The following is a 19,127-nucleotide window of genomic DNA, read 5'->3' on the forward strand; positions in this document are numbered from 1 at the left end:
TTTCTAAGTCGAAGACGAAGCTTTGACGTCGCTAAAAGTTAAGTGTGAACGTGTTCCAAAATCCTTAAAAGTTGTATAAAATTTACTTAGACGGTTTTCAAAATCGTATTACCGTGGTGTGATCTAACAAAGTCCTATGCTTTAAGAAAGTCCTAATTTAAGAAATGACAACTTTTGTATATATAAAGTAAATATCTAGAGAAAAAAATTTAGTTATTTTAGCTAACTAGATATCTAGTTAAAAAACTAAGTTTTTTTCCCCAAATGTTTATTTCATATATACGAAATTTGTCATTGCTTAAAATAGGACTTTCTTAAAGCATAGGTCTTTGTTAGGTCACACCATGGTACTTTGAATAAAGTATTTTTTCGCTGTTTTCGAAATCGTAAAAAGTTGCATAAATTCGAAAATGGGGTGTTTCAAAATTGTTTACAATTTCTAACGGTTTTCAAATTCGCTTCCAAAAAATATAACTGTTTTCGAGATCGTTTGAGTAAACAAAACGAATGTGTAAGAAAAGAAAATAAACGAACGTCGCGTGACGTTCATGTTTTAAACCACGGACGTATAAGAGATGGACATGCAATGATATTGTATTTTTTTTGGGAACCACGCTCGCCGCATAATGTTACAAATCTTTTGTTTTAAAAAATAGAAATTAAATTATATTAAAGTCTGTTGGATTCTTCGAAAATTTTTGGTCTCGTCCTACCAGTCATATCAACTTCCTTTTAATTATTAAAGAGTTTTAAGCTTAATTTTATATAGATAGACTCTTAAAATTTTAAGAAACAACGCTGATGATGGTATAAAAATTGATATCTTTTACTTAACTACTTTAGTACATGTATAACTAGAGATATAATAAATAATACAAAATATCAACTTGTTTTGTAGCTACCTAGAGCACAATGGTTTCATGTCCAGGGAACTACTCCATATATTATATTGCTGTAAACTTCCAGTTTATGAATATTATAGAGTTTTCTATTTTTATGTTTAACAACAGAAATATTTACAGTTAAGGATAAATATCCATAAAATGAATGTAAATACAATTAAGAAAAAAAATAGTCACATATTTGAAGAATTTAGCTAAGCCAATTTATGGAAAACCGCAAGAATAACTAATTTAGCATTTAATATAAATAACGTATTTAATATAAACATAATATGATTTACCAACTATATATAAACTAAATTTTTTATGGCAAATCGCGAGGTTATAATTATTTTGTTCTATCTCCTATTTTAAAAGTTGGGAGAAAATGAGTTATTAATTTTAGTAAGTAATGATTACTTCTAAAATGCGCTCTATTTTACAAGTTTTTTCAAATAATTTAATCAAACATAAATTATTTAAACCATAGGCTAAAGTTTTAAATAATTTTTACTTAAAGAAAAAAAATCAAAAACTTTCTCTCAACGTTTAAACTTGGAGATAGAACAAAGTAATTCTAACCTCGCGAAAAGAAATAATATAGGAAATGTGAAAAGCGAAAACATGAAATATCTGGCCACATTTGGCAAGATAATTATAAATTTGAATAACTATAAAAAGGCCAATTAGAAAATACACCTATAAAAAATAATGCAAAGTGGAATATATATTATTGAGCTTATAGGGTAGTCGAGGCAAAATGGCGACATATCGGAAAAAAAATTAAAGTAATACACAAAAAATTAAAGCTGGTGAATGAAAGCACTTGAATGATATAAGATCTTGACAAAAAATTTTATTTAAGCTTTTTTTTATTTCGCAGTACTTTTTTTAGTCATTTTAAAATTATCCTTACAGGACTATTTTATCATTGACGGGCTTTGTTTACACGAAAAAAGTTTAAAAAATTTACAAATGTTTGTCTTGAATAAATGACAAAATCTGATTTCCTTTACCTTAATGTAATTTTTTAGTAATATGTCAACTCGTGAAGTAGCTACTTTATCCAGAACATTCTTATTAAACAAATGCTATAAAAGTTTAAACTAATACCATGTGATCAGAGTTTCTGTTTTAGAACTGTGGGCAGCCATTTTAGTAGTTTTTTTAGATCAAGTTCGATGACTTTTATTTCGAATTCTATAAGCTATATTTTAAAGTGAAGTAAAGTGATAAGGGATAACTAGTATGTGGCTGTGCTAGTACTATTTTGCTCTTCCCTTCTTCCCGTCTCTTAGACTCCTACTCTAAACTCTAAAATTTGGAAAAAATTCATTCTAAGTTCTAATTTCTAAATGAAAGAAAGTTGAAGCATCACAACAGTAACACTACAGAAATATAGAATATACAAAAGATATTCTAAGACTCTTGCATCTATTTATATAGGCTTTCATAATCGTTTAACTATTTTTTTTTTTTTTTCTCGAAGTTTAACATTGTTTAATATAAGAAAAGTGGCCAAAATGACGGCTTTCAAAGTTGATCAAAAAGTATAGGAATTTGAAAACCGTGGTTCGATTGTTTTATCTCAACTTCAAACCGTATATTAGATCATTATGGTTAGCAAACCAGGTCAACTAATACAATGGTATAACAAACTTTAAAAACAGTTTTAGCTAGGAATGAAGTCCAAAGCAGATCGTGAATCTGTATTTAATAATAGTACCAAAAAAATATGAAGTTTATTACTTGATCAAAATTTCTATTTATGCAAGTTATCAAACCTACAACCTCAAAATAAATGGCGATTAAATTCTTTCATGGTCTTCAAATTGAGCGCCCAATCTCAAAAAAAAAGGGAAAGTGAAGTTCGCCATATTTATATAAACAGGTTTTTGACTTAAACTTAGAGGGTTGTAATACGGTTTGTTTTTGCAAACCTGTTTTCAAAATATGGTTGGGTCTTTAGACTTCTTTAAAGAAATTTCATTATTGTAAAGTTCTTTTCACGCTGTTGCAGAGGTGAGCAAACACTTAAAAAAAAAAAAAAGGTAGATTAGGGTGGATATTTTATACCCATAGAGTTGATAACATTTGCTAAAAAGCAGAAAGTATGTAAATTAGATATAAGTTGACAAATAAGGACAGAAAATATCTACCCCATTTGCATATACTAAAATTTAATAATATTTCATTTGAAGAAAATTGTTTGTATAATTGTTAAAAAATATGTATGATGAAATATGTGTATATGTTTGAATGAATGTGTGAGGTATATATGTGTAGGTTTGTGTATATGAGTTTGTGTGTGTAGTATATTTAAATGCGAATGCTAAAATGTATCTGAGTTGTAGATTAACATATTGGTAAGTAAATAAATATAACTTATTAGCAAGTATGCGAACGTGTTTTGGTTTCATCCGCCTCAGATGTTATGGCCTTCCTTATCCTGTTGGGTTACTTATGTTACCATGGATACCAATCTTATAAAATCTCTTTATTGTCCTAAATTAGATATTATCTAATTTATTTGCAACTTCTTTAATGGAATAATGTTGTTTGTGTAAAGTGGTTATTGGAGTTCTGTTTGTAATGCTTTTCACCTTTGATTTTATCATACTTCTGAAAATATATGCAATAATACGCTAAATCATTTAAAATTAAAATCATTTGAATTGAATTAAATTAAATCATATGAAATTTTAAAAATCAATATACTACCTGTTGCTAAATTTTTTTAAAATTTCTTCAAAAAATCAAATAAATTATTCAGGTTAAGAAATAAAATAAAAAATGAAAATGTTAGTTATGAAAATTTAACACTAATGTGTTTATTAACGCTTAAATGGTTTGTTATATAGTACAATAATGCTATATAGTACAATAATGCTATATAGTACAATAATGGCTTTTTGTATTATATAGGGATGGCCGTTTCAATGGGAGAGATGGCCAGTTCAATTATTTTCGGAACTAAAAGCTAGATAGCGCTAGTTTACGCTTAGTTCGCTTCTGTCGGCGGAGACCGCTAGTACACGTGCAAAGTTATAGTGAAATTAAATCAAAAAGTAAGTAAAAACCTCTTTATTCGTTTTCAAAGGTGTAAAAAATTTTGAAAGCTACTTATTTGTAGATGCCAAATGTCTACAAGAGGAAAACAGTTACAGGGCGTGGTAATTGGACAAAAAAATAACTAAAAGCCGCTAATTATTCTGTTAAAAATCAGGAAATGACCATCTACTCTGTATCTAAAACCTACGGCATTCCACGTAAATCATTGTAACGAAGATACAAAAATGATAATGATAAAAAAGGACCAATCGGGCCGTCTTCAATGGTTGTTGAACACAAAAAAAAAGTTTGTTACTCATATAAAAACAAGAGGATCCAAAATCGAGAAAAATCGGAGTCGAGAAAAATCGAGAAGAAACTCCGTCGGAGTCGAGAAAAAATCGGAGCTTTGATAAAACTTTGTTATAAATTAAAAAATTAAACTATCTAGTTGATAATTAAACATTGTTCTTATATTTTATTTTTTTATTTTTATATATTTCGATTTATAATTTATAATAAATTTTTTAAAAAAATACATTTTTATATTCCTTAGTACTTAAATATTTTTCTTATCGCAATCTTTTAACGAACAAGTTTTATCTAATAAATGGCTTTCTAACCAGCATCGGTTAGGAAGAAGGCGTGAACTTTCAATTAAATGCCCTTCCGCGGTGCTCTGTAATTAAGACTTCTTGGGGTACCTATAGTAAAAACTAAAAAAAGAATATTAAAAATGTATTTATTCTGAAGATCTTTTAAAATAATATTTTAAAAAGATGAAAACATTTATCATTTCATCAGAAAGTGAACTACGAAACTTTGTGACAAATCTGGAAGACGAGGAGAAAACTCTTTCTGCTTCCGAGGAAGTTGCTTGAATTCTGTGGATGGCTAGTTCAAATTTCAAAACTGCTTCTGATTTCACACCAGTTACTTCGTATTCTTTTAACTGATCAGTGAAGGTCTTGACTTTTTTTGGCTTTTTAGCTGTTGATTAATTTTGAAATAAAACTTCTTGAATTTCGACAAAAAAAGATGTCGATTGTGATGGTTCTTCTTGTTTGCTTTTAGCGCGATCATCTGACTTTGTTTGGAGACTATTTTCTTTTGTTGCAAATAGTTGATCAAATAATTTTGCTGCATAAACTTGAATATCTTTTTTGGAAGCGTAAAAAAATGTGTGGTTTTTATTTTTAAAAAAATCGGGATTGTGCAAATAACGATTTAATGATACCAACATAATGTTTTTACGATTTTCGTATCTGGAGATTAACGCCTCTGCAAAATTAGAACTGATGTCAGTTTCTATAACCTTCAATTTCCTTACTAACTTTTCCATAATGATGTCACACTCCAAAATTGTTTTATTTGGTTTTTCCAATCGAACTGCAGCGTCAGCAATGACTTTCAATAAGTCAGACAGCGATTTTAAGAAATCCAAGTCAATATCATCTAACATGTTTAAGCAGTTTAGTTCTTCGAGTGTTTTTTTTACAGCTTCTAAGCAGTCCAAAAATCTTTTGATCATCTGAAAAACACTGTTCCATCTAGTGCGGTTGTCGAGCAATAGTCCTTTGTCATGCGAAGATCCGTAAACTTTGTGTATTATTCTTTTAAAAATTTCATATCGAAACGATGAATATTTTAAAAACTTAATTAGTATTCGAAGTTTCTGTAGACTTTTTTCGATATTTTCTTCATATTCAATCTCATTCTCCGAATAGTCAATAAGAAACTCTCCTTCAGTCTCTCCATCAGTTTCTGTTTCTGTTTCAACATCCGATTCAGTTTCTTTGTTCACAATTTCGCGACAACCTTTTTTAGCGTATAGCAAATCACAAACACTCAAATGAATTGAATGATTCTGGCAGATTTGATGTGGAAACTTAAACATGGTACCCAATATCACCATCCAGCTACAGCCATCCGTAGTTTTACCTGCAACATCTTCATCATCTATACCAAATTCTTTTAATTTTTGCATTCTTAAAATGTTTAATGTTTCGGCAGAACTAGGAGAAGGCAATTTCACCATTCCTTAACAATATGTTCGGTCGTAATGAACATTTAAGTTGTAGTATCTTCTACCTCTATTGCTACATCATTCGTCACCTGTTAGTCCAAATTTTTCTCCTTTTGCTTTCAATGCAGCCAATTCAGCGATCATTAAACATTTGGCTTCAGCATGAAACATCTTAATTTTTTCTGAAATTGTGGACGCTGACTTGGGCAAACTATGCCCATAATTTTCAAAAAGCATTCTTAGTGTTTCAGATTGAGTTATGGACCTAATCGAGTATCCATCAAGAGCTGTCAACTTGGCAAGAAGATAGTTTAACAATATCTTTGTCAAACCTGGTCTGGAACTGGATGGTTTTAAATCTATTTTCTCGCAACTTTTGATGTGACCAATTAGGCCGTTTGTGCTGCTTCCTGGACAAGCGATTCTTTTATGGCATTTTTTTGCAATCTCCGTATTTCTTATCATTTACTACAACTTTATCAAAGTATTTCCACGCTTCCGAAACCATTTTTCTCTATAAAAGAATATTAGACTTAAGGTGGAGAAAATTATTTTGATCATACGATATACGATATTATTGTAAAAAAAAAGTATTATATGTTTAAAACTTACCTCGTTATTTTAAGACCAGTTTTTGTATATATTGTAAATAATGATCTTTTGAAGAGTTTCTGAAATAGTACAATGGAAAAGTACGAGTATGTTCTGTTATATGGTTTGGAATAGAATAAGCTTTTTTTTTGAGGATTTTTCCACCACTACCACTTGTCCCACTGTGCATTACTAATTGCTTTGCGATGTAAATTTGTGTTGATATTGAACAAAGAGAACACTTATATTTTGAAAATAACATGAACTATTGTAAAAGCAGCGTAGAAATAAAATAAGAATTTAATTAATTTACGAGTAAAAATTGATATTTTCTAAAAACCTCGTCGAAGTTCCGTCGAGGTTTCTCGATTTCTCTCGAACTCCGAAACTCCGAAAAACCGAGAAAAATCCGACGAGACGGAGTTCCGAATGGATCCATTGATAAAAACCATGCAAAGTAAAGTTTTCCCATTGACTATTAATGATGTCAGGGCTATAGCATTTCATTTTGCAGAACGAGTGAACATATCTCACAGATTCAATAAAACAATTTAAAAAGTTGGTTGTGATTGGATGCAAATGTTTTTGAAAAGACTCCCTAATATTTCATTACGAAAGTCTGAAGGAGTCTCATTGGCTAGATCTGAAGCTAAGAACAGAGTAGAAGTCGACGCTTATTTCAAGTTATTGGAGCAGGTTTTCTCAGATGATGAACTTATGGGAAAGACAAACTGTATTTTCAATATGAATGAATCGGGTCTGCAATTAAATAATCGCCAAGGACACGTTTTGACAGAAAAAGGATCAAAGGCTGTACCTACGATAACTTCTACCGAGAAAGGTTACTCTTATTAGATGTTGAAATGCCAAAGGAACTTTTTTGTCACCTGCTTGCATTTTTAAAGATAAAAATAAAAAAACGCTGAATTCACCAATACCACCGAAAGTTGTTGAAACAAGAAAACGGGCGAAGCAAGTAGGCATTCTTTTAACTTCTAAATGTTATATAGAGTTAAGAAATTCAAAGAACAGGAAAAAAAATGCCAAAGAAGAGAAATTAAAAAAGAAAAGTTAATGGAAAATAAAGAAAATAAGACTGAGAAGATTAAGGTAGCTAGAAAGCGAAAGTTTGTTCAAAGGATTTTAGAAAGCAATGAGGACGAAGAAGAACCAGTACGATTCAAATATTGATACAAAAAATGAACAAGACAACTGCACTGGATGTGGGGAAAATTATTAAGCTACTCAACTTATTAAGGACTGGTTACAATGTGTCATTTGCTCATTTTGGGTTCATGAAAACTGTACCGAATTTAATAATATATAGTTCTAAATGTGGCCAAAAAAAGAGAAAAGAAGAGATGCTGAAAACTAAAAAAAAGAGTGAAGTAAACTACTGGCCATCATCCCCTTACTACCATGGTTATCTCTCACGGACACCTCGGGAGAGATGGCCAATCGAGAGTTTTCGTTATATATATATATTTTTTAATTTTATTTGATTAAAATTTGTTAATTACTTAATGATTTTGTATACTCAAATAATAAAAGACTGGTCTGAAATAAATAGTTTGTAAAAAATACCATTAGTTTGATTTTTATAGCCTCTAACAAAAGCTACGGCCATCTACCCCGGACTTACACTAATAATATCATTTAAAATTTATTTAGCTTCAACGTAAATTTTTTTAAAAAAATTTATAATTAATATAAAAAGTATTTGAACTAGAAAAACAACGATCACCTTTAATTAGTTATAAATTAAACTATTTATCATATATATAATTAAATATATATATATGTTAACTGAATTACTTATATAAATATATTAGTTAAACTAAATTATTTATAGGATATGTATTAATGCAAAAAAAGCACTTTTATATCTTAAAGAGAGTGGGATCAAAGTTCGAAATAAGAACATTTATCAAAGTTACCAAACAATAAGAAAAACCAAAAATAATTGTTACCCATTTTAGTGTTGTCAAAAGACCCGGTACTTCGGTACCAAGTCGGTACTAAAAAAATGCAAACGTCACGGTACCAAGTTTTCTTAAGTACCGGTAGTACCGAAGACCCGTTCAAACCCGATTCCTTGATGCGCATGCGTGCAGTAGCGCGTCCTCTTTATTAACCCTTAAATGCATGGTGTTGCAGAAATGCAACATACTTATTTATCACTTATAAAGCAATTTTAAAATTTGTTTATAAGTAATGCATGGTGTTGCTGTATTGATAAGTGGATATACTAAAGTGTGTGCATACTTTTTTGGCCAATATTTTCAAAATCACTGCGCAAGAGAGGTTTTACTTCTTCATATTACATTTTTCCGAGTTGACTATTTTATTCAATTTTCTAGTGATTTTTGAAGTAGATAATGCGTTCTTTTATGTTCAAATAAATTTATTTTCGTTTTTCTAAAGGTTGGTCTTTATTTTTAAAATTATTTGTTGTTATGAATTTAACGTTATAGTGAGTAATTATATTAAGTTTGTATGTTGCAGAAATGCTACTTTATGCATTCTAGTCTTTGTTTATTATCTTATTATGTATTATCTTTTTTTTTTCTCTCTCTCTTTATGAGTAATGCTAAATGTATGTTGTCTTATGTATGTAGTGCGTGTGAATTTAGTCAATAAATCAAAATTTTTTAAAGTATTTTTCAGCTAAAATTATGTCAAACAAAATTAAAATGAAGCTGTTGTGATGAACCCAATAAACATAAACCTCTTGATAAAGGCTTTATTCAACAATAATATACTTATCTAAAGATACAAGAGTTTTAAATATAACACAAAAAGTTCATAACACAAAAAGTTCAAAAACAATATAAACACTAAGAATCACAACAATTTTCCCATCTATATAGAAAAGACACTAGCTTTGTCAGTTTAGTATAAAGTCATCAAATTTTGCAGGAACTTTGCAAGTTCTTGTAGAACGTCGCAAAACGTCAGTAGATGACTCATTTATTGGTTTATTGACTTCGACACTTATTTCCGATGCAATTTTCGGTGATGGGCTTTTATTTACATTAAACACTTCCGCAGTTGCATTATCATGAGATTCAATAATTCTATTCTCGTTGATATTACAAGACTTTTCTTGTGGGGCAGAGTATGGTGCAAGATCTTGAAGTGAAACAGTTGATTCTCTTCCATCCGGGTAACGAATATTAGCATATGTTGGGTTTACATCCACTAATTCGACTTACTCAACAAGATTATCATTTTTGTTTGTTCGCACAAAACATCTAAGAAAAATGGGACCAGGAGTTAACCATGAGGGTAATGAAGTTCCACATGATGAACGCCGAGGGAAACTGAATAATCTCTCATGGGGTGTACAATTAGTTGCAGTTGATAATAACGAACGTAGTGAGTGAAGGGCATCGGATAGAACAATCTCCCAATTTCTAACATCTAGGTTGTGGGTTTTTAGTGCCAAACAAATATTTCTCCAAATCAATCCATTGTACCTCTCAACTTGTCCATTACTGATAGGATGATATGGAGTGGAATTACTTGTTGCAATTCCTTTCTGAGTCAGGTAAGATTTTAGTTCATTAGATATGAATGACGAGCCTCTGTCAGAATGAATGTAAGTTGGAAAACCACAAAAAGAGAATGTTTGGTCTAAACATTTCACAACGGTTGTTGAACTGATATCTGGACACGGGATTGCAAATGGATACCGAGAATATTCATCAATAGCTGTAAATAAATACTTATTTCTAGAATTCGATGGCAATGGTCCTTTAAAATCTATACTTAGACGATCCATTGGACGTATCGATTTGATTAACTCACTGACATTTGCAGATCGATAAAACTTTGGTTTTAATTCTGAACAAATATGGCAGTTAGAGCAAATTTTCTTGACCTCTTCGGTGGAAAAAGGTAAGTTCTTAGATTTAACAAAGTGAAGCATGCGAGTGACTCCTGGATGACATAAACAGTTATGTATATCGCTTAGGTTTGTTTGAGGTTGAGTTGTGGCACAAAAAGCACGCGTAAGTGCATCAGGGACTACATTATCACTTCCAGGACGATACGATATAGTATAGCTAAACTCTGCTAACTCCATCCTCCAGCACTGAATCTTACTATTTTTAATCTTTGTTTTCTTTTGGTTATCAAACATAAAAGCTACAGAACGCTGATCAGTGATTAACTGGAATTGATTTCGTAACAATAAATGCCGCCATTTTCGAACAGCTTCAATAATAGCCACTGCTTCTTTTTCTACTGCAGGGTAATTAATTTCACTTTTGTTTAATGTCCGAGACATGAAGGCAACTGGGCGACCATTTTGATTCAAGGTAGCTGATACAGCTACATCTGATGCATCACATTCAACAACAAAAGGTAAACTCTCATCAATAGAACTCAAAGTGGCAGAGTGAAGTTCTCTTTTAAGTAATTGAAATGCTTCAAATGCTTCACTATCGACTGGGAATGATTTAACATTAATTAAAGGTCGAACTTTATTAGCAAAAGAAGGGATCCACTTTGAGTAATAAGAAAACATACCCAAAGTTCGACGAAGTGATAAAACATCAGATGGAGGAGGTAGTAAATCTAAAGGACGTAATCGTTCAGTATCTGGTTTTATGTTGTTATGACTAATGCAATAACCAAGAATATTTATCGAAGGAACTGAAATGACAGATTTTGATTCATTTAATGTTAAGCCCCAACGTTGTGAGGCGCTTTGAAACTGTAGACAATTTTCATCATGATGTGCCTGATCATAGCCACCAATGGTTATATTGTCAAGGTATGGAAAAGTGTCATGCAACTTTTCTTCTTCAACAAATTTGTCCATAGATCTTTGGAACATAGACACACCATTAGTAACTCCAAATGGAATCCTGCAAAATTGGAACAATTTACCATTTGCTTCAAATGATGTATACCATCTGATAATAGCTGTGATATTTCACTTTCAATAAAATTTTGGTCATCTTTATTAAACCTTCTTGATTTAGTAGCTATTGGCTGCGTTTTGTTTGAAATACCCATAAACAAGGAAGGTATTTTTATTTGAGCCATTTGCAGGGCACATAGGTTATTTTCCTTCGTGACTATTAAGTCTTCTTTTTCTCCACCAAACGGAAAAATAAGATTTTTGTGTTGCTTTTGGAAGTCATATCCAAGTATGATATCACTACAAAGATTTTCCAAGACACCAAACCGAACATTATTATACAGTAAACCATTTAGTTCGAGGTTAACTGAGCTACAACCCACCAAACCAGACTCCATTGTTGTGAGGGCCATAGAAATTTTTCTTTTACTGGGTATCGTTTTTATTTTCAAATTATCAATAATTTTTTTGCTTATAAAATTATCTGAACTACAAGAATCAATTAGTGCTGTTAATGATTCATCATTAATTTTGACAACAACAGATGCATGAGAAAGGCTCTCAGGACAGCCACTTGAAAGAGTACACAAACTTGGTTTATGCACTGCAGCAGTAACACTGTGGGTCTTATTGATTGACCGGCCAAGACAAACTTTGGAGAAATGTCCTTTTTTTCCACATTTAAAACATGTAACATTTTGAGCTGGACAATTTTTCCGAGCAGAGGTTCGATTGAGTTGGTTGTGAGATTGATTACCACAATAAATACAATTTGTTTGTGGATGAACAGGCATTGCATTAAGTGCTGCTGCTGATTCTTCTGGTAACTCTATAGTAGCAACAATATTTGGACTGGTTGATGATGAGGGGGGTTTCTGTATATAAGACTCAGAGTTCCTCTGAGCAATGTCAAGAGAGCGAGCTTGGTTAAATGCTGATTGTAAATTCAATGTTGAATTTTCAAGAAGGCGTTGACGAATGTAATTTGAGGTTATTCCAGAAATAAAAGCGTCTCTTATTTGTTCCTCTCGATATTGTTCAGCTGAGACATCTTTATAATTACAGTTTTTGCTAAGTTTGCGTAGTTCCTGAAGAAAGTCTTCAAGAGATTCACCTGATGTTTGATGCCTTATTAGTAATTGATGCCTTGCAAAAATTTCATTAGGGGTTTTTATATATATGTTTTCCAGTGTTTCAATGATGCTCTCATAGGAATCACACTCTTCAATGTAATCATAAACATTGGATGATATAAAATTAATGATGGAGCGAAATTTATCTGGAGCATCCTCTCCACAATCCTCAATAAAATTCTCAAATGTTCGTTTCCAATGCTTCCATTCTTTTGAAGCAGTTGGTGCATTATGGTCAAGATCAAACCTTGTTGGTTTTAAGATCTTTGACATTATATATATATATATATATGTTGAATAAATTGTGATGAACCCAATAAACATAAACCTCTTGATAAAGGCTTTATTCAACAATAATATACTTATCTAAAGATACAAGAGTTTTAAATATAACACAAAAAGTTCAAAAACAATATAAACACTAAGAATCACAACAGCTGTTAAGTGAGGAGGATTTTCAATACTTCATAGACCATTTAAGTGAAATTAGTGAAGATTCTCTTATAGATCCTGAATATTCATTTAATGAAGATTTACAAATATTAAATGAAGATGAGGACAATGTTATCTTCATTGTGTGCATGAGCGCGATGAAGACAATACAAAATCAACAAATGAAGAAAAACATGAAACTTACACTGAAGACGTGTGCTTATCTCAATCTAAATCAAAAAACTTAGCAAAAAAAAGAGGCAGATATTGTTGAAAAATAAGAACTTAATCTTGACAGATGATCAGCTTAAATTTTATGGAAATGATAGTCTTCCAAGTGAATTTCTTGACATGAGTTCAACCTATAAATGTTTTCAAAACTTTTTTTCAGATGACTTGCTGCAAATGATTGTAGATGAATCAAATACTCAATACAGACTAACATTAGTAAGCCATTAAATTTAAATCTATCAGAACTGAGACAATATATTGGCATTATTATTTACATGTCAATATTATGACTACCTAATGTCTGATCATATTGGTCCCCAGAGGTTGAAATTAGCAGTGTTAAAAACTGTATGACAGGTAATATATTTGAGAAAATTCGCCAGTTTATTCATTTCAATGATAACACTAAACATTTACCTCAAGGAAACCCTTCACATGATAGACTTCACAAAATTAGACTACTTATTGATCATCTCAACTTAAAAAATTCTATGGTTCCTCTGGAAGCACACTTGTCAGTAGACGAACAGTTATGTTCCACAAAAGTTAGTCACTTTTTGAAGCAGTATATTCCAATAAAACCATTCAAGTGGGGTTTTAAATTATTTGTACTTTGTCGAGTTAGTGGATTTGCTTACAAATTTGAAGTTTATTCTGGTCAAGAAAACAAAAGAACAGAAATAGATCAACCAGATCTTGGAGCTTCTGCAAATGTTGTGGTAAGATTATCTACCATTATCCCAACAAATCAAAACTACAGACTATACTTTGATAATTACTATACATCTCCAGCTCTTTTAGTATATCTAGCTAAAAAAGGTATACTAAGCTTAGGGACTGTACGTCGCAATAGAATACCTGATTGCAAACTTCCGACAGAAGAAATAATTTAAAAAAATGCTAGAGGAGCATCCTATGAGTTTGTTGGAGAAGTAAATGAAATAGAAATACGCTCCTTGGTCTAGAAAGACAATAAAGCAGTTAGTCTACTTTCCATATATGCAGGGCAGCTACTATTGAAAACTATTAACCGCTTCAACAAAACAAAGAAAAAGACATTAGCTGTCCATTTGTTATAAAAGAGTACAACTGTCACATGGGAGGTGTTGATTTGATGGATGGTATAATTTCAAGACACAAAATTATATTAAAAAGCAAGAAATGGTATATGCGTCTTTTTTGTCATTTCCTTGACATGACATTAGCAAATTCTTGAATTCTTTATAACAGAGTATTAAGTTCTAATCAAAATTAGCAAGAAAAACTGACATTTTTTGAGTTTCGGAAAGAATTGTCTTTGTTTAATGAAAGTTGGACAAAAAAATACAATTAAACGAGGTCGCCCTAGCAATGCTACATTAGAAGAAATGATGGAAGCCAAAAAAAAAAGTAAGTTATCTCAGTTTGCGCCACCAAAGGAAGTTCGCCTAGATCAAGTAGGGCATTGGATAACCTGGACTGATGGACGAGCCAGATGTAAATTTCCTAAATGTAAAGGATATGCACAAACTTTATGTGAGAAATGTGGCGTGCATCTGTGCTGCAATAAGAAAAATAAGTGTTTTAAAACCTATTATACATCGCAATAAATTTATACTTTGATGCATAATGTTGCAGATATGCAACACATCTTTTTTTTTAAAAAAACTGTTATAACTTTAAAATCTGGTTTTCAAACTTTTTTTAAACGAATTAGCGAATCGTTATACATATTATTGATTTTTTCTGATGTTTTTTAAAAAATCATGCATTTAAGGGTTAAACTGCTGAGAAATGGCGACCGGTGGTGCAGCTGATGTGGTAGCTCTAAATCCACTTGTTGAGAAAAAAGGAGGAAAGAGCCATGTGTGGAAATATTTTGGATTTGCGGCTGATGACAAGGGGAATATCATTGATAATAAAAACCCATTTGCAAACGATGTCGCCGAAGTTTTCACTCAAAAGGAGGAAACACATCGAACTTAATAAAACACCTCAAAGACCGACACCCGGATCTGATGAAAGAGTTCAAGCAGGTAAGTTTCAAACTAATTTCAGATATAGAGCTTCTGTTATGAATTATATATCATATTTTAATTTGAATGTCTGAACCAGTCGGATAGAAATAAACAGCCAAAAATAATTCTTACAGAAAGATTAAAATAACAATAATAAGCTTAAAAATTAAATTTAAAAAATATATACTTTTTTTACGTTTTTTTACAACCTATTGTTAAGACTTTTCTTTTAATAAGTATTTCTTATAAAAAGTAATTTGTAAAAAGTCGTTTGTAAAAAGTCTTTTCGAAAAAAGATTTTGTAAAAAGTCTCTTGTAAAAAGTCGTTTGTAAAAAGTTGTTTTTAAAAAGTCGCTCATAAAAAGTCGTTTGTAAAAAGTCGTTTGTAAAAAGTTATTTGTAAAAAGTCTTTTGTAAAAAAGATTTTGACGTCTTTAATAGAATGACTTTACAGAGAAAATAAAATCGGTGACTTCAAAAGCGAAATGTAACTTTTTAAGTGACTTCTAATTAAAACGTTTAGGCATTAAAAGTTTTGAACAGCGTTCAATGTTTTGAATAAAGTCATTGTTGTTAATAAAATTGATATTAAAAATAGTTCTAAACGATTTAAATTAATAAAAAAAATTAAAATTTAGTAAAAGATAATACAAATATATATTTTTGCTGATTCTTTCCTTCTTCAAAAAAATAAATAAAAAAATTCCAAAAAAATAAAAAATATTTATCGAAGAAAACGTTTTAGCGAATAAAGTTTTATGTATAGTTTTTTCGATTAAAGTATTAAAGGTTTTTATCGCATTATAAAAATGGAAATAAAATTAGTTATAGAAATAGTTTTAAATTTATTATAAAAAATACATACTTATAAAATAAATAAAACTACAAATATTATATTTAATTATTGGGAAAATCCTTCTAATCCTTTACTTTTTTACTTCCATGGTGCTACAAATAGAAATTATGTAGTTACCTACCATGTAAAGGATTAAACACTTTTATACAAAAAGTATTTTTTAACAAAATTTAAAATATTTAATCTTTTTACAAGTACTAATTATTTATTATAATTGTTTATATAGGCTTTATATAAGCTATTATATAGGCTATTATAAAAGCTGAGGTTTGTTATTTAGAGAAAAACTAATGTTTCATATGTTCAGACTCAGCCCATTTTTGACTTCTATACTTATAAAGTATATTTATTATACTTTCCTTTTACAGCTGCAAGCTGAGGAAGACCATGGAACACCCCCGCAAACTCATAAACAGGTAACAGTTACAGAAGCTTTTCAGTGGCAACAAAAATATGACAAAAACTCACCTGAGGCAAGAAAGCTGAACCTAGCTGTTGCTGAATTCATATGTATTGATAAAGTGCCCATTTATACAGTTCAAAAATGTGGATTCCAACAAATGCTCCATCATTTCAACCCAAAATACCAGCTTCCAAGTCGAAACTTTTTTATGTACACTGAGATTCCCCGCATGTACAATGACACCAGAGACCTCATAATCCAGCATCTCAGAGACAAATCATTTTACAGCTGCACAACAGATCTTTGGACAAGTAGAACTGCAGACACTTTCATGTCTTTAACTCTGCAGTACATTACTAAATCATGGGAATTGCAATCCTGGTGTCTTGGCTGTTGTGGTCTCAACACAGACCACACTGCTGAAAGTTTGAAGGAGGCCTTTGAAGAAAAACTTGAAGACTGGAAGTTGGACATTGCAAGAATGTCAGGCATCACAACAGACAATGCCACAAATAATAAAAAAGCCTTTGAGGATTACACCTGGATTCCTTGTTTTGGACACAATCTCCACCTTGTTGTAAATAAGGCATTAGACATAAACAGGGTGTCTGCAGTGCTGTCAAGGCTTCGAAAAACTATTTCTGCCTTTACAAGATCCCCAAAACTTTCACGTCAGCTGATCAAGAAACAGAAAGATCTGTCCTCTCCAGACCACAAACTCATTCATGATGAACCCACTCGCTGGAATTCTTCATACGATATGGTGAAACGTTTCTTGGAGCAGCAGCAGGTTGTCTGTACTGTCCTGGCTGAAGACAGGAAAAAATGGCATCTGATGCCAAAAGACTCAGATATTACAGTTTTAGAAACTGTTAAAGCAGTTCTTAAGCCACTCAGTCCCTTTACTGATGCACTTAGCGGGGAAAAACATACCACCCTGTCTTCAGTCATGCCGTTACTCTGGAAGATATTTGAGTGTCTCAGTCATGAACAAAGTGACTCTGCATTAGCCCAAGAGATGAAGGAAAAGATACACGAGTATCTTCAGCATCGCTATGATGACCTGCAGCTACGGTTTCTTTTGAACACTGCAACCTGCCTTGATCCACGATTTAAGAACTCTCTAAAGGATGATGTGAAGCAAAGTCTCCTGGATGAGGTGAAAAAAATGGGCAATGAAAAAGAAGGAATTGCATCTCGGGTGTCTAGAGGATTGTCAAGTAAAGAAGTCAGGCCATCAAAAAAATCCAAAAATGACCTAAAGTTTCTGCTTTCCACCATACAAGGGGAAAAGAAAGAAAAAGGAGAGCCAGCATCCTCAAGTCATGCACCTCTTTCTGCAAGTGACGAGATAAATGGTGAATTCTTGGTGTACGATCAGATGCCTGAGGTCAGTGCTGAGGATGATCCACTTATCTGGTGGAAAACAAATATGGGTACTCTACCTCAACTATCAGAGTTTGCCAGGAAGTACCTTTGCATTGCTGCATCTAGCTGTTCATCTGAAAGAGTGTTCAGTACTGCAGGGTAAATTGTTAGCCCAAGACGCTCAAGACTGAATCAGGAACATGTTGATATGTTAGTGTTTCTATCTGAAAATCTGGAAATGGCAAAGAAAGTAACTTAAGGAATAACTGTGTAGACCAGTATTGATTTGGGTGAAAAATGTTATTTATCTAGTTATTTAATTACTCAAACGTTTACAATCCTTGGCTTGAAATACTTAAATTATGCCGTTGTTGTTTTGTTTTTTTACATGTATAATAATATTTTAATTTACAACTTGTTCAGTTATGGCATATTTTGTTTAATTTATAAAAATGTTAAAGTTTATAAATAAGAGTGATTATTCAGTCATGGCTTATTGTTTTGTTATTTATCTAGTTATTTAATTACTTAAATGTTTACAATCCTTGGCTTGAAATACTTAAATTATGCCATTGTTTTTTTACATTTATAATAATATTTTAGTTTATTACTTGTTGGTCATGGCATATTTTGTTTAATTTATAAAAATTGCGTTTTTTAGGTTTGTAATTTTTCATTTATTATTTGTGAAAAAAGTTGAAACACAATTTTAAACAAGTATGAAGAATGGCATTGTTTAACTTTATTAATAAAAATAGTGTGTTTTTCAGCTAGCATGTTTTTGTGTTTTGCTTTGAAACAAAGAATCGTGAATTTTTATTGGCAAATTTAGTCTAAATTAAACTTTGGTTTGGTACCGAAATTGGTACCGAGAACCGTGGATTTTCACTGGTATCGGTACCGAATACTGTAATTTTGGTACCGTGACAACACTAACCCATTTATTTATATATAAGAGATGTATACAGGAATTTATATACGGGCAGAAGTTAAGTTGCAAACTCATAGATTATATTACTATAAAAGATGTCCTATTGAAATTCTTTTTGCAGTATGATCTACAAGTTTTTATACCGCAGAAAATGCCTGATGTCTTAAAATGACTCACCCTCTTGCATAAGAGGGGTTTTTTAAGATAGCCCATTTACAAACAAAAATATACTGCATCATTTATCAATTATGTTCTGTTGACCTATAAAAGTTGAACAGAAATAATACCAGAAGAAAATTAAATAGAAAAGATTTTACTTTAAAAAAGTAACAATACCGATATTAAACGCCCATAAAA

At 31.3% G+C, this 19,127-nt stretch overlaps 2 pseudogenes across 1 annotated transcript; one reads left to right on the forward strand and one right to left on the reverse strand.

Moving 5' to 3' along the window:
* Positions 1–4,706: 4,706 nt before the first annotated feature.
* On the reverse strand, positions 4,707–6,466 carry LOC149887320 (uncharacterized; annotated as a pseudogene).
* Positions 6,467–14,847: 8,381 nt separating this feature from the next.
* LOC149887321 (E3 SUMO-protein ligase ZBED1-like) lies at positions 14,848–18,608 on the forward strand (annotated as a pseudogene). Its single transcript, XR_016453316.1, has 2 exons — positions 14,848–15,230; positions 16,437–18,608. The product of XR_016453316.1 is annotated as an E3 SUMO-protein ligase ZBED1-like (transcript).
* The last annotated feature ends 519 nt before the right edge of the window (positions 18,609–19,127 follow it).

The sequence above is a fragment of the Hydra viridissima genome, unplaced genomic scaffold (genome assembly GCF_058129835.1).
Source record: "Hydra viridissima isolate aposymbiotic clone 2 unplaced genomic scaffold, HvirCarnegie_v1 scaffold_6, whole genome shotgun sequence".
Taxonomy (NCBI): Eukaryota; Metazoa; Cnidaria; class Hydrozoa; order Anthoathecata; family Hydridae; genus Hydra; species Hydra viridissima.